General features: G+C 42.2%; 2 protein-coding genes across 3 annotated transcripts in view; one reads left to right on the top strand and one right to left on the bottom strand.

The window, feature by feature from the left end:
- The window catches only part of BCL2L1 (BCL2 like 1), a 60,363-nt gene extending 55,553 nt beyond the window's left edge, over positions 1 to 4,810 (bottom strand). The window contains exon 1 of the mRNA XM_070941845.1: positions 4,594 to 4,810. The gene's annotated coding sequence lies outside the window, so the exon portion shown is untranslated. The remainder of the gene's footprint in view (positions 1 to 4,593) is intronic.
- An 8,089-nt stretch (positions 4,811 to 12,899) lies between these two features.
- TPX2 (TPX2 microtubule nucleation factor) overlaps positions 12,900 to 22,616 on the top strand; it is a 66,130-nt gene continuing 56,413 nt past the window's right edge. For both annotated transcript variants that reach the window (XM_070940274.1, XM_070940275.1), the window contains exon 1: positions 12,900 to 12,944. The gene's annotated coding sequence lies outside the window, so the exon portion shown is untranslated. The remainder of the gene's footprint in view (positions 12,945 to 22,616) is intronic.

Below are 22,616 nucleotides of genomic sequence, written 5' to 3' on the forward strand. Positions count from 1 at the left end.
CCGTTGTTACGTGACTCACTGCTGTTGTTAAGATAGCTAGACATCAAAGCCAGCTGGGTGACTTTTGGGCCAGTCACTCTCTCTCTCTCTCTCTCAGCCTCGCCCACCTCACAGGGTTGTTGTTTTGGCGGTGAAAACAGGAGGAAGGAATATGAGGTACGTTCACCCTCATCCCCACCCCGAGTTATTGAGAAGCCATATAATACAAAGCATTATAAAAAATCAAGAGCCTGGTGGTGCAGTAGACTAAAGCACTGTTATTAACATCAGCTGCCTGCAATTACTGCAAGTTCAAATCTTACCAGGCTCAAGGTTGACTCAGGCTTCCATCCTTTCAAAGGTAGGTGAAATGAGGACCCAGTTTGTGGGGGCAATAAGCTGACTTTGTATAAATATACAAAAGGATGAAGGCTATTGCTTAGCTCATTGTAAGCCGCCCTGAGTCTCCGGAGAAGGGCGGCATATAAATCAAATTTTTTTAAAAAATCAATAAATCAAAGACAGAACTGAAGAACGACAAGTGAGAGATGGATACCACCGTTATTGTTCTCCACTTGATTTTTATACAGAAAAACCCCCAGGACTCAGAAGTGACGGTTCACTTCAACAATTCAGTCCCGTCTCATGATGATAATAACAGATCTCGGGTACATCCAATAAACCAGAAGGAGACCAGGCCTTGCTCTGGTGTCACTCTGAATTTTGAGGAAGCCCCGAGAAAGCCAGAGCGTTTCCTGCCACAGGGTTTCCCCGGATTCCTAGCATCAGAAAGAGGTTTTCTGAGCATGGGAGGTCAGCCTTCCTGACCTCGAGTGAAAATTGGATATGGGTCACCATGCTACCAAAAAAAAAAAAAGATGTTGAGACTTTGGAAAAAGTGCAGAGAAGAGCAACTGAGATGATCAAAAACCTAGAGAATAAAATATACGAAGAACGGCTGCAGGATTTAGGTTTGGCTAATCTAGAGAAAAGAAGGACTAGGGGAGACATGATAGCAGTCTTCCAATATCTCAGGGGCTGCCCCAAAGAAGAGGGAGTCAAGCTATTCTCCAAAGCTCCTGAAGGCAGGACAAGAAGCAACAGATGGAAACTTATCAAAGAGAGAAGCAACCTGGAATTAAAGAGAAACTTCCTAACAGTGAGGACAATTAACCAGTGGAACATCTTGCCACCAGAAGTTGTAGTTGCTTCATCAGTGGAAGTTTTTAAGAACTTGTCTGAAATGTTATAGGGTCTCCTGCTAGAGCAGGGGGCTGGACTAGAAGACCTCCAGGGTCCCTTCCAGCTGTATTCTGATTGAACCTTTAAGCAGGGGTCTCCAACCTTGACAGCTTTAAGACTTGGGGACTTCAACTCCCAGAGTTCTCCAACCAGGCTGGGGAATTCTGGGAGTTGAAGTCCACATGTCTTAAAAAGTTGCCAAGGTTGGGAAACCCTCATCTCGACCAATGCTTTTGCCAGTTCTCTACGTGGCTGGCTCAGGAATTCTGGGAGTTGACAGTCCCAGGACTTCAAGTGGGTGTCTTTTTTTTTATTATTATTATTTTGAAAAAAAAAAATACATTCTCCCAACAGCATCCAATACAACTGATGAAGCTTCGAGGAGAGGAATCGAAACATCTTGGGGGGTTTTTTTCTCAAAAAAATCACGACAGTTGCTTTTTCAAACCCCCCCCCCACTTTTGATACTACTATGACCTGAGAAATCTTCCTGAGATGTTCTCCCAGAATTTTTACACTCGTAAAGTTGCCATAGTTCCACAACAAACAATATCCATGACTGTGATTTATTCATTAACGAAACCTTATTCATTCATGAGAGGGGTGTGTGGGTGTGCGTATATGGTTCCTTTTTTTAAAAAAAAAAAATCTACAGCTGTTTTGTTGGTTCGAGTATCTTAACAACAGAGCCACGTACGAAAAGTAAGTGTCCTTCGGGGTGTTAGCATATCACAAAGTCCGCTACAATGCGGACAATTAAAGATATAGGTGTAATAAAAAAAAAATTGTACTGGAAAACAGGATGCATTGAATAAACAGTGCGGTTGTAAATCTGGATTCAACACCCTGGAGCAGTTCAGGGCCAATGTCCCAAAGAGGCAACTGGACTTTCTGGTTTTTTTTCTTTGAAGACGTTTCGCTTCTCAACCAAGAAGCTTCCTCTGTTCTGACTGAATGGTGGGGAATGGAAGGATTGACATTCCTTGCAGATAGCTGGCTACTTGCATGTTTTTAAGAGGGTCGTTGAGGCTCACTTGGAGGTTTCTCTGTGTCCTCAGGGTCACCTGAGTGGTGCAAATGGGTGCAGGATGTGTCCCTCATCCCCAGCCGCCTCCTCCTTCAACAGGGAAGAGAAAACATCCGGCAGCCAAGAAAGTTCCACAGCCATTTGCACTACTCAGGTCATCCCGAGGACACAGACAAACCTCCTAGTATGGGTCTTAAAATGTCTGCAAGCAACCGACCAAGCTCAGAGAGCATAAGGGACCTCCAATTTTTCCTCCTTTACCTTCTTCTCCACTCTCCCTTTTAACACTGATAACGTTCCCTAGTTGGGTCGTAAAACGTCTGCAAGAAGCAACCAACCCTTGGAAGTTGGGCAGCATAGAAATGCGGTAAATTAAATTAAATTAAGCTCAAAGAGCACCAAGGACTCCACGGTCCTCCTCCTCTCTGCAAACCAAACTCCCTTCTTGCACTGAGGATGTTACCTAGTTGGGTCATGAAACGCTTGCAAGGAAACCCCCAAGCTCAGAGAGACCCAAGGACCCCAGAGTTCAACCCCCAAGCTACAAGTATTCTCTTCGGATTATGAGGTTTTAATCATTTGTGTTAAATTTAATTGGCCTTATTCTCCCAGGCCATAGTAAAAAACAGATTACAGGTAGACCTTGATTTATGACCCGAATTGAGCCCAAAATTTATTTATTTATTTAGCCTGAGTGGCGTAGGAGGCTAATGCCTCCTACTAAGGCAGCATTTAACATCCAGCTGCCTGCGATTACTGCGAGTTCAATTCTCCCCAGGCTCAAGGTCGACTCAGCCTTCCATCCTTTCTAAGGTGGGTAAAATGAGGACCCGGTTTGTGGTGGCAATAAGCTTGACTTTGTATAAAATATACAAAAGAATGAAGGCTATTGCTTAACGCATTGTAAGCTGCCCTGAATCTCTGGAGAAGGGCGGCATATAAAAATAAATAAATAAATAAATAAATAAATAAATAAATAAATAAATATATGCATATATATATATATATATATATATATATATATATATGCATATTCTTTCTATATATATATATTCAATTTGTATGCCGCCCCTTTCCAAAGACTCAGGGCGGCTCACAATGCATTTAAGTTTAAATTTATGTTGTTTAAAGTGAGACATTTGTTGAGTAAATGTTGCCCCATTCTACGACCTTTCTCGCCTCGGTTGTTAAGCAAATCAGTGCAGTTGGTAAGGGTTAGCAACCTGGTTGTTAAGTGAATCCGGCTTTCCCCGTTTGACTTCGCTTGTCAGAAGGTCGCAAAAGGGAATCACGGGATCTCGGGGACATTGCCACCGTCATTAAGTATGACTCAGTTGCCAATCATCTGAAATTCTGATCCCGTGACCCTGCAAAGGTCGCGAGTCCGAAAAACGGTCGTTAAGTCGCATCTTTCAGCGCCGTTGTTAACTTTCAACAGTCACTAAAGGAACACGGTCACTAAAGTCGAGGACGATTTGTATCTTCCTTCCTTCCCAATTCCAGCCAGCCCACTCCCTTCTTACCTTCTCGGCCCCCCCACCCCACCCCGACCTTTGTTCATCACCCATCCAGAAATGGGTTGGCCCCCTCCCACTGGAAGGGGCCAGGAGAGCATTTCCTTAACGGGGCATTTGAGGGAGGGTCTTCTAGAGAAGACACCCCCCCCCACCTCGCCGCCAATATCCAGGTTTAGGAACCAAGATCACAGCAATCGTGGCTTGCCAAAGCTGATTCTATTGATAGATATTCCAGTGTTTCTCAACCTTGGAAGCTTGAAGATGGGTGGACTTCAACTCCCAGAATCCCCCAGCCAGCGCTGCTGGCTGGGGGATTCTGGGAGTTGAAGTCCACCCATCTTCAAGCTTCCAAGGTTGAGAAACACTGGTCTATTCTATACCAGCAAAGAACAACCTTATGGGGGGAGGGGCTTTGATCACCCCCCCCCGGGGGTTTCCTGGAAGGACCCTTTGTTTCTTCCCCTCCCCCCCCTTTTTGTCCACAATCTGTAGACTATCTCTGGACTACAACTCCCATATGCAACAGCCTGCTGGGAATCATGGGACAGGGTGCCCAAGGACATCCCCCCACCCACCCACAAAGCGCCCCATCCTGGAAAAGCTGCCCCCTCCATCCACCCACCCACCGCCCTTCCCATCACACTACCTCCCCCCCCTCCCCTTCTCCATTCATTTTCTCAAATATTCAAATAGGGCAAAACCACGCCCCCCGCTCTCTCCGCGCCGAGCCAATCAGAGCGAGGAGGAGGCGAAAAGGGGAGGGCGGACCGCGCGGTTCCTTTCATTGGCCGGCGTTCGTGTCAATCTCTCCCCAATCTCCGCCCTTACCTTGAATAATGCCGAAGACGGCCCGCCCCCGGCTCCGCTTCTCTTTACCGGCCTCGTTTGCCGGCTACCTCTGAGGGGAACCGGCTGGTTCGAACCGCTAGAAGGAGCCACCGAAGGGGGTCGGTCGCTTCGGCGGTTACGGCTTGGCTTTTTCCCCCCCGCGCACTAAGCGGCAGTTTCCCCCGCGAGTGCTGACTCGTTCTGACCGGCCGGGCGAAGGAATAGTGCGCATGCGCCACAACCGCGCCTTTCGAGCCGGGCGAGCGCATGCGCGGCTCGGAGGCAATGCGCAGGCGAATAACGTAAAGCGGATGGGGCGGAGTCGTTGCTCTAATACAAATCAATGCGCTTGCCCAGTCGGGCCGGCTGCCCAGAGAAGGGTTGGAGCGCCCTCTTTCGGCTCAAGGTCTTCATGGTACCATTTTTAGACTTGGTAGAATATATATATATATAATATATATATATATATATATATATATATATATATATATATATATATAAATATATATATTTATTTTCCTCTGGGTTTTTTTCTCTCTCCAGAAATGAAACCACCCCAAAAAAATCACAAGGCATTTGGTAGCACTTTTTTTTCCAATAAATTTTATTATAATTATCATATACATATAAAAATTATTATATGTATATTAAATCTTTAATCTGTTCACCGCCCTGAGTCCTTCGGGAGAAGGGCAGTATAGAAATTAAATAAATAAATAAATAAATAATAAATTCTATTAAAATGCAAAAGGTTTCGTGAGCTGCAGCTTCTTGTTGCCAATGTAGACTTACACAGCTCTCCTATACAGGCAGTCCTTGACTTATGATAATTGAAAGAAAGGACATAGGGCGGAAACCTGCTGCAGAAAGCACAGCTCCACAACATTCTTTCAACTTTCAACAGTCCTTTTATCAGTTCCAAGAAAGTTCCACAACCATTTTGCACCAGGAGTGGGTTCTACCCCATTCCTAAGAGGTCTGTAAGGGGTGTGCATAAGAGCACCAGCCTGCCTACTGTCCCTGTCCTAATGCTCCCTTTAATTGCATTCATTTTATGTATTCAATTCATGCTTAGACTTATATATATTATCTAATATGTACTCGACAAAATAAAAAATAAATCAATAAAAATAAATAAAAAAATAAATACCTACCTTTACTATTGGTAGTTCATAATGGGAGCTCGCGCTTGCTTGCTTGCTTCTGCACATGCACAGAAGCTTCTGCGCATGTGCAAATTATCAATTATGAAGTCTGGGCAGGTGGGCGGAGCCTCCTGCTTTTACTACCGGTTCTAAAGAACCTGACTGAACCGGGAGCAACCCACCACTGATTTGCACTACTCTGGTGAACCCTGAGGACACAGATAAACCTCCAAGTGGCCTCAACTTCTCTGTCTAAAAGGATGCAAATGATCAGCTGTTTGCAAGGAATATAAATCCTTCCATTCCCCCCCCATCCAAGTCAGAGCTGAAGAAGCTTCTTGGATGAGAAGCGAAACGTCTTCAAAGAAAAAACAAAGTCCAGTTGCCTCTTGAAAAAAAGCAGTGTGACCTGGATGACTGAGAATCTCCATAGACATTCACCGACTCCTAGTGATTTGACAAAGTCACCCAGCTGACTTCAATGTATTTGCAACCCACTGCTGCCCCACCTTGCCGTGAGCGACTTTGAGTTGGCCACGCCCACTCAGTCACATGACCACCAAGCCACACCCACCAAATAAGCCACGCCCACAGAACCGGTAGTAAAAAAATTTGGAGCCCACCCCTGAACCCATCTTGCCGTGGGGGCTATCTATGGGCAGCTTACAACACTAAAATGGGTTGAGGGGTGAGTGGGGAAAAGATTTTTTAAAATGTGACGATAACGGAGAAATAAAATAATTTGTTAAAAAACCAGTGGAATTACAATAATATGAAATTTTTAAAAATGGACAGGGTGGGGGGGGGAAGCAGGAAGCCCAGGAGGGTATCGCGATCAAATTGATACAAGTAATATCGTGTGAAAAGCGTCAGCAAGGAGGGAAAGCGAGAGAAGAGCGTTCCAGGATTTCTGCGGAAATTTGGAAATTAAAAATAAGCTGGTGCAGATAGCAAAGGAAGAAAAGGGAGCCGATTCTGCCAATTCAAGAATAGAATGGGGTTTTTTCATAGAATGGACAGATATTTTCTCTTTGTGCTCTGATAGAGAAACATCTATCGCTGCCTAGGATTGAACTCTCTACCTTCCAAGTGGGAGGCAAGCGTCTCCACCTATAGGCCACCACACCGCTCCAATTCAAGAATAGAATAAAATGGTTGCATGCTATTATTATTTTTATTATTATAATGATAATTATTTATTTATTTTTATTATTTATATTTCTATGCCGCCCACTCTCCGAGGACTCTGGGCGGCTTACACCAAAGACAGTATACTTTTATTCATTAAATATGAAACTCAGTCAACTGAACATTGTCACAAATACCATTGACTGGTGCTAATGGCTGATACGGGTTGCTGCCAGCGTCCTAGGTATCAACCAAGTACCTTCTTAAGATTTACGATGTTCCGAGTAGCGCAGTTTTTTGCAGTTCAGCTGCTGTTATTGCAGGAAGCTGCAATTTCTTGATGTGTTTTGTAAAATTCTTGGACATGGTACCAAGTGCCCCGATGACAATGGGTATCACTGTTACATGTTTCATCCATAGCCGTGTAGTTTCGATGGCCAGGTCGTGATATTTCATGATTTTTTTCCAGTTCTTTTTCTTCGACTCGGGCATCTCCTGGTACCGCGATGTCAATAAATTGTACGTTTCGGTTTTCGACAACTGCAATATCTGTCGTGTTGTGTTCCAAGTGATGATCCGTCTGTATTCGAAAGTCCCACAAGATCTTCACCTTCTCCTTTTCTATAACTTTTTCCACTTTATGTACCCGTGACTTTTTGGATACAGGAAAGTCATATTTTTTACATAATGACCAGTGGATTAATTTAGCAACTCGGTCGTGTCTAGCTTTGTAATCAGTTTGTGCAATTTTGTTGCATTCACATATTAAACGTGAAACAATGTCAACTTTGTTGTTGCAAAGTCAGCAGTTTGGATTGTCGGTGGATTTTTGTATCTTTGCTTTCGTGGCATTAGTTTGTAGTGCTTGTTCTTGAGCAGCGAGTATTAAACCTTCCGTTTCTTTCTTGATGGTTCCCATCTTAAGCCAGGCCCATGTCAAGTTGTCGTCACATTTTCCTTCAATGTTTTTCAAGTGCTGTCCATGCAAAGCTTTGGTTTTCCATCTATTTAATCTGTCATCCAGCTGTTTTTCCTTATTTTCTGCCTTTGTTTCTGTTGTTTTTATAATGTTCTCTGTTTTCACAGCCTGCAGCAATTTTTCTGTATGATTATTATCATCATCATCATTTATTATTTATTTATTTTATTTTTATTTTTTTTAATTTGATTTATATGCCGCCCTTCTCCGGAGACTCAGAGTGACTTACAATGCGTTAAGCAATAGCCTTCATACTTTTGTATATTTATACAAAGTCAGCTTATTGCCCCCACAAACTGGGTCCTCAATTTACCTACCTTAGAAAGGATGGAAGGCTGAGTCAACCTTGAGCCTGGTGAGGTTCGAACTTGCAGTAATTGCAGGCAGCTGGTGTTAATCACAATGCTATCAGTCTGCTGAGCCACCAGGCCCTTTATTTATTGGTTCGATTATATGCCGTCCTTCTCCGGAGACTCAGGGCAGCTTACAATGCATTAAGCAATAGCCTTCATACTTTTGTATATACCTGCTTAGTAGGGCTTTTGCCCCCCCCCAGCGGTGTTCTTTTTTATACAAAGTCAGCTTATTGCCCCCACAATCCGGGTCCTCATTTTACCTACCTCGGAAGGATGGAAGGCTGAGTCAACCTTGAGCCTGGTGAGATTTGAATTTGCAGTAATTGCAGGCAGCTGGTGCTATTTAACAGCACATTAGTCTGCTGCGCCACCAAGGCTCTTATCATCATCATCATCATCATCATCATCATCATCATCATCATCATCATCATCTCTGTTGATTTGCAAGTACGTTCAGTGCTATCTATACCAGAGACAAATTCCTTGAGTGTCTAACCCCACTTGGCCAAATAAAATATTTCTATTCTATTCTGCCAATTCCCGTCATGTTTGAAGGCTACTGGGCTCGGAGAAGAAGAACAGCTGAAGCAGAAAGGTGTGATTCTCAGCGATAAAATAATGAAAATATATTTGGAGCCGGCCACATTGCAGAACCGCAAGTTGCACACAATAGTGTTGACAAAATTAGTTGCCGTGTATTATTTTTGTTGAAAAGCAAGTCTGCTCATTTGCAATTCAAGAAAGTAGGGACACCAGATTTTCAGAGACAGCAACAGGGAAAACTGGAAAATGCATCTCTCCACTTCCCCTGGATGCCTTTTCCCACACATTCAAGCTTGCTGGCATCTCCAAAGCAAAACTTTTGACGTTGCAGGTTGCATCAAGGGCCAGGACTGGACTGAGGAGAGGAATACAGTGTGTGTGTGTGTGTGTGGGGTAAATAGATAGATGATAGACAGAAACATATATAGATAAAGTGACAGATTACATAAATGGAGAGAGATATAGACAGATGATGATTGATATAGATGATAGGTGATAGATATGTGTGTGTGTGTGTGTGAGAGAGAGAGAGAGATAAGATAGAAATGTAGATAGAAAAGTGATGTATTACATAGATGGAGAGATAGATGATTGATGAGAGAGAGAGAACATGATAAATAGATAGATAGATAGATAGATAGATAGATAGATAGATAGATACCCTGTTTCCCCTAAAATAAGACATCCCCTGATAGTAAGACCAATCGGGCTTTTGAGTGCATGCGCTAAAATAAGCCCCCCCTGAAAATAAGCCCTCCCCCAAAATATTTAACCACATGTGCAGCTGGTCCCCACCATTTCCTCTGGTTAGGGTCAGGGAGACAGAGCTGGAAATGAGGTAAGATGGCAAGAGGAGCCCCATCTTGCTCCATGCGCCCCAAAATAATAAGACCTCTCCAAAAATAAGGCCAAGCACTTATTTCAGGGTTCAAAAAAATATAAAACAGGGTCTTATTTTTGGGGAAACACGGTAGATATTTTATTTATTTATTGGTTCAATTTATATGCCGCCCTTCTCCGGAGACTCAGGGCGCCTTACAATGCGTTAAGTAATAGCCTTCATACTTTTGTATATACCTGCTTAGTAGGGCTTTCGGCCCCCCCCAAGCGGTGTTCTTTTTTATACAAAGTCATCTTATTGCCCCCACAATCCGGGTCCTCATTTTACCTACCTCGGAAGGATGGAAGGCTGAGTCAACCTTGAGCCTGGTGAGATTTGAACTTGCAGTAATTGCAAGCAGCTGGTGCTATTTAGTCTCCTGCGCCACCAAGATAGATAGATAGATAGATAGATAGATAGATAGATAGATAGATAGATAAATAGAAAAAAACAGATATATAAAGTGATAGATTACATAAATGGAGAGATAGATCCAGACAGATGATAGATATACTGTAGATAGATGATAGGTGATGGATGAGAGAGATAAGAGAAAAAGAGGAGATAGATAGATAGATAGATAAATAGAAAAAAACAGATATATAAAGTGATAGATTACATAAATGGAGAGATAGATCCAGACAGATGATAGATATACTGTAGATAGATGATAGGTGATGGATGAGAGATAAGAGAAAGAGAGGAGATAGATAGATAGATAGATAGATAGATAGATAGATAGATAGATAGATAGATATGGATGGATGGACGGACAGTCAGACAAACAGACAGACAGACTGCCAGCAGTTCGATCCTGACCGGCTCCAGGTTGACTCAGCCTTCCATCCTTCCGAGGTGGGTAAAATGAGGACCCAGATTGTTGGAGGGCCATGTGCTGACTCTGTAAACTGTTTGGAAAGGGGTGTACAGCACTGTGAAGCGGTATATAAGTCTTAAGTGCTATTGCTATCATGTCAAACCTAGTCCTTCTTTTCGTTAAACTCGACGCACCCAATTCCTGCAACCGTTCATCTTACGTTTAAGCCTCCAGCCTCCTAATCATCTTTGTCCTCTGATTATTTCTAGAGTCTCAGCATCTTTTTTTGTATTGCGCTTGAGATCCTCCTTAGTTCCAGGTAGCTTCTCTCCTTGATTAGTTTCCATCAATTGCTTGTTGTCCTGCCTTCTGGTGCTTTGGAAAATAGGTTGACAGCACCCCACCCTCCTTTTTAACTTCCTATGGACTAGCTCCTTCCTGTTAAGTTCTCTGAGCTTATTTTCTTACAGACATTTCATTATTCTAACTAGGTGTTAGAATAATGAAATGTCTGTAAGAAAATAAGCTCAGAGAACCCCAGGACCCCACAATCCTCCTCCTCCTCCTCATCTTTGCAAACTCCCCTCTCCTTTAGCACTGATGATGTTCCCTAGTTTGGTCACGAAACGTCCACAAGAAAACAAGCAAGTTCAGAGAGCACCAAGGACCCCAGTTCTCCTCCTCCTTCTCCTCCTCCCCTTCTCCCTCCTCCCTCCTCCTCCTCCTTCTCAACTCCACAGTCGTGGGGACAGAACAATCCCCACTCCCTTCTACCACTGATGATGTTATCTAGATGGGTCATGAAACATCTTCAGGAAAACAAGCAAGCCAGTGGGGGGTTGCCCCCGGTTTGGACCAGTTCGCAAGAACCGGTAGTAAATCCGGAGCGAGGCTCCGCCCATTGACCCGGATGTCATCAAAGTAAATCTGTGCATGTGCAGAAGAGCGCACACACGCGCGAGCAAAGCGAGCACACGCGCGTGGGAACGATGCGAACCGGTAGTAAAGGTAAGTAGAACCCACCCCTGAAGCAAGCTCAGAGAGCACCAAGAACCAACAGTCGTCATCCTCCTCCTCCTCCTCCTCTCCCTTCTAGCACTGATGATGTTACCTAGTTTGGTAAGGAAACGTCTGCAAGAAAACAACTGAACTCAGAGAGCACCAAGGACCCCACAGTTCTCCTCCTCCTCCTCCCCCTCTTCCCCCCTTCCCTCCTTCCTTCCTTCCTTCCTTCCTTCCTTCCTTCCTTCCAGCACTGATGATATTCCCTAGTTGGGTCATGAAACATCTGCAAGAAAACAGCCAAGTTCAGAGAGCACCAGGGACCCCACAATTCTCCTCCTCCTTCTCCTTCTCCTCTTCCTCCTCCCCTCCCTCCCTCCCTTCCTTCCTTCCTCCCTCCCTTCCTTCCTCCCTCCCTTCCTCTCTTCCTTCCTTCTTTCCTTCCTTCCTTCCTCCCTCCCTCCCTCCCTCCCTTCCTTCCAGCACTGATGATGTTACCTAGTTGGGTCATGAAACATCTGCAAGAAAACAGCCAAGCTCAGAGAGCACCAGAGAGCACACAATTCTCCTCCTCCTCCTTCTCCTCTCTCCTTCCTTCCTTCCTTCCTTCTAGCCTTGATGATGTTCCCTAGTTGGGTCACAAAACATCTGCAAGAAAACAATCAAGCTCAGAGAGCACCAGGGATCCCACAGTCGTCCTCTTCCTCCTCCTCCCCCTCCTCCCCTTCCTTCCTTCCTTCCTTCCTTCCTTCCTTCCAGCACTGATGATGTTACCTAGTTGGGTCATGAAACATCTGCAAGAAAACAGCCAAGCTCAGAGAGCACCAGAGAGCACACAATTCTCCTTCTCCTCCTCCTCCACTTCCTCCTCCTCCTCAAACTCCACTCCCTCCTAGTACTGATGATGTTCCCTAGTTGGGTCATGAAACGTCTGCAAGAAAACAATTGAATTCAGAGAGCACCCAAGACCCCACAGTCCTCCTCTTCCCTCTCTTCCTCCTCCTCTTCCTCCCACTCCCTTCTAGCACTGATGATGTTCCCTAGTTGGGCCATGAAACGTCCAATCAAGAAAAACAAGCCACCTCAGAGACCACCAGGGAACCCTTCAATTCAACCCTGAGCTACAAATCTAACCCTCCATCGTCGCCCCCCTCCCTTTTCTGCTTCTCTCCTTTGAAACTGGCCAAGCCCCGCCCACTCAGCTGGCTGGGCTGGCCGGCTCCGCCCCCTTCCTCCTCCTTCTCCTCCTCCCCCTCCCCCTCCCAGCAAGCCCCGCTGGGCGGCGCGTGCGCAAGGCAGGGTGGGAGGAGCGCGTCTCCCACCCACCCCGCCCTTTTCCCCCCCCGCCTCCCTCGTGCCGCCGCGTCCAATCGGCTGGCGGGAAGGCCCGGCTGGCGAGCGGCGATTGGCCGCTTTGGAAAGGAGGCCGCCGTTTGAAATCTTTTAACGGCGGCGGGCCGTGAGGGAACTACGAGGGTCGATTCGGATGCCCGCTAGTGAGGTAAGCCTAGTTTTGGGTGGGGGGGGGGGCTCTTCGTCTGGGGTGGGTGGGTTGGGGGTCACGCCGGAATGGGGGGGGATGGGAAGGGGACGCAGTTTTCCTCGCGGTCCGCACTCCTTTTTTTTCCCTTCCCGCCCCCTCCCCAACAAAGTGGCAGGCAGTTCCGCGGGCCAACCGGGATAGGGGGAGGGGCGGTGTGAGGGAGGCGTGGGAGGTGGGGGTGGTTGTCTCAGAGGTGTCCCTGCTCCCCTCGCGCGCCGAATTCCGGGCGGGTTGGACTACAACTCCCATCATCTGAGGTAGATTCAGATTAACAAGAGTTTGGAAGGGACCTTGTGGGTCATCTAGTCCAACCCCCTACACCCTTTCTGACCGGAGGGTTGTGTGGGGAGGGGTCGTGAGGGGAGGGGGGGGAGGGACACCTCGCCACAGGCTCTCTTCGATGTTGTGGAAAGAAGAAAAAGGCGATATATATATATTATATATGCAAGTTTTGGTGTTTTACCCGTGAAAATCTACGAAAACATATATATATCATAATATTATAAAATAGTATGTACTTTTTTTAATGGGTATGATTTCTTTTTTTTTTTTTATTGCAAAAGTTTTACAATTACATTTTCACCCCTTTTTTCACCCCCCCACCTCCCTCCCCAAACTTCCCATCCTCCCTAACCCTCCCTAACCCTCCCCCCCCAGACTTCCCTATTACATACTCATAACTAATAACACTAATATATAAACCTGAACCCATCCCTCCCCCTATATAATTTTTCCTCTTTGTCTCTTTACATTAAAATATTTCTAATACATTATTTTCAAATAAAAGCTATTTGATACTTTCTAGTTTGGTATTTGTTCTGAACATATTCTATCCACCTTTTCCATTCCCATTCATAAGTCTCTTGTGAACAATCTTTTAAATACGCTGAAATCTTCGCCATCTCTGCAAAACTAGCCATCTTCAAAGTCCATTCCTCGATAGTAGGCAAAGCTTCATTCTTCCAATATTTACCTATCAACAATCTTGCTGCTGTTATCATATACAATATTAGTTTTATTTCACCCCGTGTAAAACCCTTAACTATACCCAATAAAAACAATTGTGGAGAAAATTGAATTTTTTTCTTCAAAACATTCTGCATGACCCACCAAATTTTTATCCAAAAAGCCTTAACTTTCCTACAGGTCCACCATACATGAAAATACGTAGCATCCAAACATTCGCATCTCCAACATTTTGGCTGAACATTAGGGTACATACATGACAACTTTTTAGGATCCAAATGCCATCTATAAAACATTTTATAAAAATTTTCCCTCAAATTCTGCGACTGTGTGAACTTAACATTCTGAACCCAAATTTTTTCCCATGTTTCCAACATCACTGGTTCTTCAAAATTTTGTGCCCACTTAATCATACAATCTTTAACTAATTCAGTTTCTGAGTCCCTTTCTAACAAAACATTATAAAGCCTTTTAATATGCATTGGACCTTTCTCTCTTATATGTCTAACTAATTCTTCCTCATGCAGTATAATACCAGTTTTTTGGTCCTCTTTCCATCTCAATTGTAATTGATTATATTGTAACCAGGTTAAATTAATCCCTTCGTCCAACAGTGTCTGCAATGTCTTCAGCTGCCATCTGCCCGCATCTGTAAAAAGAACCTCTTTGTATAAAAACCCCCCGAGTGACATTATATTTGTATTCCACAAGGTATGACCAAGATCCAGCCATAGCGGTATTTTATAATCCCATTTGAGTCGGTGCTTCTTCCAAACTCTCATCAAAGAATCTCTGAGTATATGACTTTTAAATACTTTATCAACTTTATCATCATAAAATAAGTAAGCATGCCATCCAAATTCAAGATCAAAACTTTCTGCATTCAATATTCCAGCCTTCTTATTTCCAAACCAATCGCTTGTTAAAGTTAAAGCTGCTGCATCATAATATAACTGTAGGTTTGGGAGTTTAAGACCTCCTCTTTCTGGAACATCTTGCATAATTTTCAATTTCACTCTCGGCTTTTTCTCGTTCCAGACAAACTTATTCACGCCAGACTGCCAGACTTTCAATTGTTTATCACTTTTAAGCACCGGAATCATTTGAAACAAAAACAGAAATCTTGGCAAAATATTCATCTTAACTGCTGCTATTCTTCCAAGTAAAGACAGTTGCAGCTTTTTCCAAGTCTCCATATCTTTCTGGACCTCTCGCCACAACACCTCATAATTATTTTGAAACAATTTCATATTTGATTCTGCAACCTGAACTCCAAGATATTTTACCTTAGGTACAATTTCAAAACCTGCCCTCCTTTCAAGCTCATGTTTACGATCTTGTGTCATATTCTTAACTATCATTTTAGTCTTTTTTGAATTCAGTCTAAAACCTGAAACTCTACCATAGTCTTGTATAATGTCGTTCATCAGGATTGTTGATTCCATTGGTTGTGATAGGGTAACAACCAGATCATCTGCAAATGCCTTTATTCTATAATCCTCTTGCCTTATCACTATGCCTTTCAGAATTTTTGAGTCCCGTATTGTATTTAGCAAGACTTCCAATGTTAAAATAAATAAAAGTGGGGACAACGGACATCCCTGTCTTGTTCCTTTTTCAATTTTAAACTCTGTCGTCAAACTTCCATTAATAATAATCTGTGCTTTTTGCTCTTGATAAATTGCTGAGATCGCCTGTATAAATTGGTCCCCAAAGCCCATCTTTTTTAAAGTCTTTAGTAGAAAATTCCAATCCACTCTATCAAAGGCCTTCTCCGCATCCAAAAAAACCAGCACTGCAGAAATCTGTTTATTCTTATCAAGATATTCCAATAAGTCTATTACTTGCCTTACATTGTCCTTCATGTATCTGCCCTCAATAAATCCCGCTTGGTCCTCATGAATCACTTTTTGGATTACTGGCATCAACCTGTTGGCTAATACCTTCGCATAAATTTTATAGTCTGTGTTCAAAAGAGATATTGGTCTGTAGTTCTCTGGTTTTTTAGGACCAACTTGTTCCTTTGGTATCAAAGATATATAAGCAGTTGTCCAAGATGGGGGTATTCTACCCCCTTGTTGAATATTGCAAAATAAATCTCTAAGTTGTCCCACCATTTCAGCTTGTAAAGTTTTGTAATACACTGCAGTCAAACCATCCGTGCCAGGAGCTTTGGCTGTTTTTAGCTGCTTAATTGCTGCTATTATCTCCTCCTCTGTTATAGGATAATTCATTCTTTCCTTTTGTTGATCAGTAATTTTTGTAACTCTCTTATCCTTTAAATATTTTTCTATAAGTCCATTCTGCACCTCTTCTTTGGCATATAATTTAGTATAATAATCCACAAAAGCTTCTTTAATTAATTTTTGTTGAAAAATTTCTTTCCCTCCAATGTCAATACTATCAATAGTCCGTATACTTTGTTTTTTCCTCAGTGTGTAAGCCAACCATCTGCCCGGTTTGTTAGCGTTGCAAAATGTATTATGCTTCGCGTATTGTAAACTTGTTGCAACTTGTTCTGCCATAAGCATTTGAAATTGGTCTTTCAAAAGTTTTATAGCGCTTCGTATTCTTTCATCTGTTGGGTTTTTAATAAGTAACTGTTCTTTATTTTTTATTTCCATTTCCAACTCAGATCTTTTCTTTTGTCGGAACAGTCTATGTTTAGAATTCATGTAGATAAGTACCCCTCTCATATAAGCTTTACTTGCGTCCCAAACAATTTCAATTGGAGTACCTTTATTCAAATTTATTTCAAAAAATTCTTTCAAATGCTTTTTAAGTTCTATTGTATTTTTTTCATATCTAAACAAGTTCTCATTTAATCTCCAAGAACGTCTCTCAACCTTATCCATCTCGATTTCTATCCATACAGGGCTATGGTCCGTCAAAGTTCTTGGAAAAATCTTTGTTCTTTTTGTCTTAACAAGTAGATCATTTGACAACAGGATAAAATCAATCCTAGAAAAGGATCTATGTCTATCGGAAAAGAAAGTGTAATCCAATTCATTTGGATTATGTATTCTCCAAACATCTTTTAGTTCCATATCTTCTTTCATATCAAAAAAGGTCTGCGGTAGTCTAATTCTAGACTTTGCCAAGCTCTTTTTATCTAATTTAGAATCAATTACTCCATTCCAATCTCCCATAAGTAAAATAGATCTATAGTCCCATTGCAATATTTTAGTATGTAACATCTTGTAAAAATAATCCTGTTGTTGGTTGGGAGCATAAATTCCAATCAAAAGAATTTGACCATTTGCTGTGAGCAATTCAATTGCTACAAACCTACCATCTTGATCTACTTCTATAACTTTTGCTGTTAATTTTTTATTTACATAAATAACCACACCATTCTTTTTCTGCGAAGTTGAAGATATATAATGTGCTCCTAATTTTGAGTTTATCAAATATTTTTGATCTTGAGTTGTAATATGCGTTTCTTGTAAACATATTATATCATTATTAAATTGTTTCAAATATGTAAATAATTTCTTCCTTTTCTGTGCTGAATTCAACCCATTAACATTCCAAGATAGACACTTAAGGGTCATCAGCCTGTTTCTGGAGCGCAGAGCAAAATATTTGAAGTTCATCCAAGAGCTTCGATCTTGCTCCTCCCATAGCTCCACTCTCTTGTGGGGTACTCTTAGCTGCCTTCTTGTCTTGTCTTTCCTGTTGTTGTTGTTGCTTTTGTTTAAGTAACTTGGATTGAGCTCTAGTTATACGTTGATCTTTAACTTCAGTCAACTGAATCAAATCCAAAATTGGAGAAGAATCCAACAAGGGCTCACTCAGAAAACCTCCTTCTGCACCTTGCACTTCTAATTCCTGCTTAGGCTGTTCTTCCAATTGCCTCTCTTCACTCTCCTTAATCTCCAAAACTGTAGATGTACGTGGAGATGGTGTTCTTTCCTTAAGAATAGTACTATAAAAATGTTGTGCCTTCTCCACGGTATTCAACCGATATCCTTCTCCCTTATATCTAAAAATTATCCCAGCTGGTGCATACCCAATGGGTATGATTTCTTTGAGATCTAACCATCATTGATCATCATTATATCATACATACATATATCATGCATATATATGTATGTATATATATATATATATATTTTGCATAACATTACAAAATAATATTTAGTTTTTTTAATGGGTATGATTTCTTTGAGATCTAACCATCATTGATCATCATTTTATATATATATATCATACATACATATATCATACATATATATGTATATACATATATATATATATTGCATAACATTACAAAATAATATTTAGTTTTTTTAATGGGTATGATTTCTTTGAGATCTAACCATCATTGATCATCATTATAATATATATCATACATATCTCATACATATATATCACACACACACACACACACATATATATATATATTGCATAACATTACAAAATAATATTTAGTTTTTTTAATGGGGTATGATTTCTTTGAGATCTAACCATCATTGATCATCATTAGAAGAATCTTGGTTATCCTTTATTATACTAAATATTAATCTAACATTGTCACCAAGAGGGTGGGTGGGAGGGTGGGACTTCTTGTCTTTTTAGTCTTTTTCTAATGTTTTATTTTTGTGTGTGTGTGAGCCCCCTCTAGAGAGTCCCTGAAAGTGAGTGGGTGTCTGTATAAGTATTTATACATTATATTTGACTGTGCAAATTTACATATGAATATTATCAATTCTCTACATAAATGAAAACAGAAAAAAAGTCCCTGCTGCCTGACTCTCAACCACTTGGAGCGTTGATCCAACAGAGAAATTAAAAATAGCGTCGAAACAACCTAAACAACCTTTATTTTTATTGTCCTAAACAAGAATAGAATAGAATAGAATAGAATAGAATAGAATAGAATAGAATAGAATAGAATAGAATAGAATAGAATAGAATTCTTTATTGGCCAAGTGTGATTGGACACACAAGAAATTTGTCTTTGGTGCATAAGCTCTCAGTGTACATAAAAGACAAGATACGTTCATCAAGAATCATAAGGTACAAGACATAATGATAGTCATAGGGTACAAATAAGCAATCAGGAAACAATATCAATATAAGCAACAAAATAAAGATAAAAGGTATCGAAGGGAAGGCTCTTGCTCTCCCTGGAGTGTGTGTGGTTGTTTGTGTACACACACACAAACAATTACAGCATATATACACAAACGCCTTTCTGTGTTTCTGTCTTATTTCTGTCTTCTTATTTTTATTTTATTCCTTAAATTTATGTGCTGCCCATCTCACTCACTCAAGCAACACGAAAGAAAATATATCTCTTGCTCTTGTGTATCTTGAATTAGATGTTTTAAAGTTTTCTACTGGTTTTATTGTTATTTTTAGAATTAGAAACAGGATTCTTTATTAGTATGATTGGACATGCAAGGAATTTTTCTCCTGTGCTTACTCTTCAGTGTAAATAAGATCCTGTCTTATATATTTTTTTTGAACCCCGAAATAAGTGCTTGGCCTTATTTTCGGGGAGATCTTATTATTTTGGGGCATGTGGAGCAAGATGGGGCTCCTCTTGCCGTCTTACCTGATTTCCAGCTCTGCATTTAAATATTTTCTGGGAAAGCTTATTTTCGGGAGGAGGCTTATTTTAGCGCATGCGCTCAAAAGCCCAATTGGGCTTATCAGGGGATGTCTTATTTTTGGGGAAACAAGGTACAACAACAAAGCGATAGATCATAGTTACAATCATTAATCCTAAGGTACGAGTGATAAATCATAGATACTAATAGGAGAAGGTAGTAGAAAAGATGAGAAGGATAATAGTAATACAGCCTGCTACATGGGTAGGCCTAAAACAGTGGTGTGGGAATCACCCAATTTCCACAGCAGAGTAATGGCACAGGGAAAAAATCTACCTTTGTGTCCAATTGTTTTAAAATGTTTTATTTTTAATTTTTAATTATATGTTTTGAATGGTAAACTGCCCAGATTAATTGACTGAGATTGGATGGCTATAGAAACTAAACAAATGAATAAATGTTATTGCGTGTATAGTATAATATTATACATGCTAACCCCAGACATTGGGTTAAATGTTAATAGACCAGGGATGCTGGACATGAGGTTTTTTTAGGGGGCTCGATTTTCTTTAATCGCTGCCCATGTTTTATTTTTTTGTCTACCATCCAGAGTTCCACTGCTTAAGGTGGGCAGCCTATAAAGTGGATTCAGAAATTTTAAAGATAAATATTGCATCTTTATTTCCTTCAGCGCCTGCTGTTTGCTCCTGTGGAGAAAATCAGTTTTCAGATAAACGGAATCGATTTAACCTAAATCAAGTTGAAATATAAAGACCTTTAGAGACATTTAGCCTTCAATCTACAGCCTGATAATCTTATCAGAATGTTCCCATGGCAACCCATAAATCTGTCCTCAAGGTACCAGTCCGGGATGCCTCTCCTGGGCCATTTGGCAACTCCGAATTGCCCCCTTCTTTTGATTTATTTCTTCTCATTGTTTTGTTAAAAATAAATAGGCAGTAGAAGGGCTGGAAATAACTTTAGATCCATTCCTTATGGATATGTAGGTTGCATCATTTAATGCGCGCGCACACACACACACACACACACACACACACACACACACACACACCCCTGTATTGTTTTTGTCCCTCCTGTGTAATTACACTGCATCTCTTTTGCTGGCAGGGGTGTCTTACGATCTTCTCCAGAACTTAAGGGGTATTTGCTGCTCAAGATTGAACTGTAGGGTTGGTCCTTGGTGCTCTCTGAGCTTGGTGGTTTTCTTGTAGTTGTTTCATGATCCAACTAGGTAACATCATCAGTTCTACCAAGGAGTGGGGTTTCCTGAATGGTTGCAAAGTGACTGGTCGTAAGTTGAGGGCTAGCTGTATTGGCTTTGGGTCCTGGAGTTTGAATTCGCCCGTTGGGAGGCTTCTTGCTAAAGATTCTGCTTTAAGGACTTCTCAAAGGCATCTGGGAAGCCTTCGTTTGAACAGAGTTTGAACGCTGCCCTGGAGGTACCCTCAGCCTGCCAACTTTAGATAAAGGGAACGTGGGTGGGGCTTTTGAATTCTCTGCCACCCTGCCTAACAGGAGTAAGTTGCTAGTTTTAAATAAGATCTGGAAAAGAATATTTGTAGCTTGGGTCCTCAGGAGGTGGACTGTGGGGACCTTTGTGCTCTCCGAACATGGCTGTTTTCTTGCAAACGTTTCATGACCCAGTTAGGTAACGCCATCAGTGCTAGGAAGGAGTGGGGTTTGCTGAGAGAAGGACTGGAGTCTTAAGCTTAGGTTTGTTGTTGTTGTTGTTTTTGCAGATGTTCCATAACCCAACTAGGGAACACCATCAGTACTAGAAGAGAGTAGGGTTGGGGAGGGGTGGGGAAGATGACTGTGCGGTCCTTGGCGCTCTCTGAACTTGGTTGTTTTCTTGCAAATGTTTCATGACCCGGTTAGGTACCACCATCAGTACTAGAAGGGAGTGGGGTTTGCAGGGTGGAAGAGAATGAGAAGAGGAGGAGGAGGAGGAGGACAGTAGGGTCATTGGGGGTCTCTCAGCTTGGTTTTTTTTGCAGACATCTCATGACCCAACTAGGGAACATCATCAGTGCTGATCAGAATTCACTGTCTCTTGGTGATTGGCCGGCCGGCTTTTTGTGCCATTCACACCTAGGCTAAAATGAGAACTCATTGGTATCTTAAGCCTGTTTGGGAACCAGATAACGACAGTCAGCCTTAATATGGCTGATTTATTTATATAAATATCCAGTCCTCCACTGATGATCACAATGGAGCCCAAAATCTATGTTACTAAGTGAGACAGTTAAGTGAGTTTCACCCCATTTTACGACAGTTGTTAAGTGAATCACTGCAGTTGATAAATTAGCAACACGGTTGTTAAGTGAATCCGCCTTCCCCCATTGACTTGGCTTGTCAGAAAGTCGCAAAAGGGGAATCAGGTGACCCCGGGATACTTCAACCGTCATAAATATGAATCTGTTCTGCATTCTAGTCTAGTCACATGGTTGTTAAGTAAATCTGGCTTCCCCATTGACAGCTTAACAGAAGGTCACAAAAGGGGGATCATGTGACCACGGGGATGCTGCAATGGTCATAAGTGGGAAAAAACGGTTGTAAGTCCCTTTTTCCAGTGCCGTTGTAACCCTGAATGGTCACTAAACGAACTGCTGTCAGATGAGGATGTATCATTCCAAATCAGCCCTTGGGTCCTGTTGTGGCCCATACGCGGCTTGTGCAGCTAGTAGCTGATTCCGACAGCGAGGAGGCCGGTGTGGTGCTGCACCAGCAGCCTGTGCAGTTGGCACATGAGTCAGACAGTGAGGAGGCTGGAGAAGATGTGGTGCCAGAGGTGGGGATTCAGCCAGGGCCTTCAGAACCTCCAGAAGCTCCTTTAAGTGAAGAGGACAAAGAGGAGGAGCCTCTTCTCGATGCACGGGCGCAAAGAGCTGCCCAAAGGCAGGAGTGGCTCCTCAGGAGGAGGTCTCCTCGAGAGTAAGGCTTGGGGCTAATTGGCCACTCCCTTAGCCTATTTAAGAAGGAACACCGACTGAAGCAATTTGCAGGGAACAACTTCGTTCACTCTCCTTCGCGTCTTGATCTTAGTTCTCTTATCAGTTTCCTGCAAATTGCTTCTGGGCTTTCT

The sequence above is a fragment of the Pituophis catenifer genome, unplaced genomic scaffold (genome assembly GCF_029215685.1).
Source record: "Pituophis catenifer annectens isolate HBS135680 unplaced genomic scaffold, rPitCat1.0.hap2 SCAF_3, whole genome shotgun sequence".
Classification (NCBI taxonomy): domain Eukaryota; kingdom Metazoa; phylum Chordata; class Lepidosauria; order Squamata; family Colubridae; genus Pituophis; species Pituophis catenifer.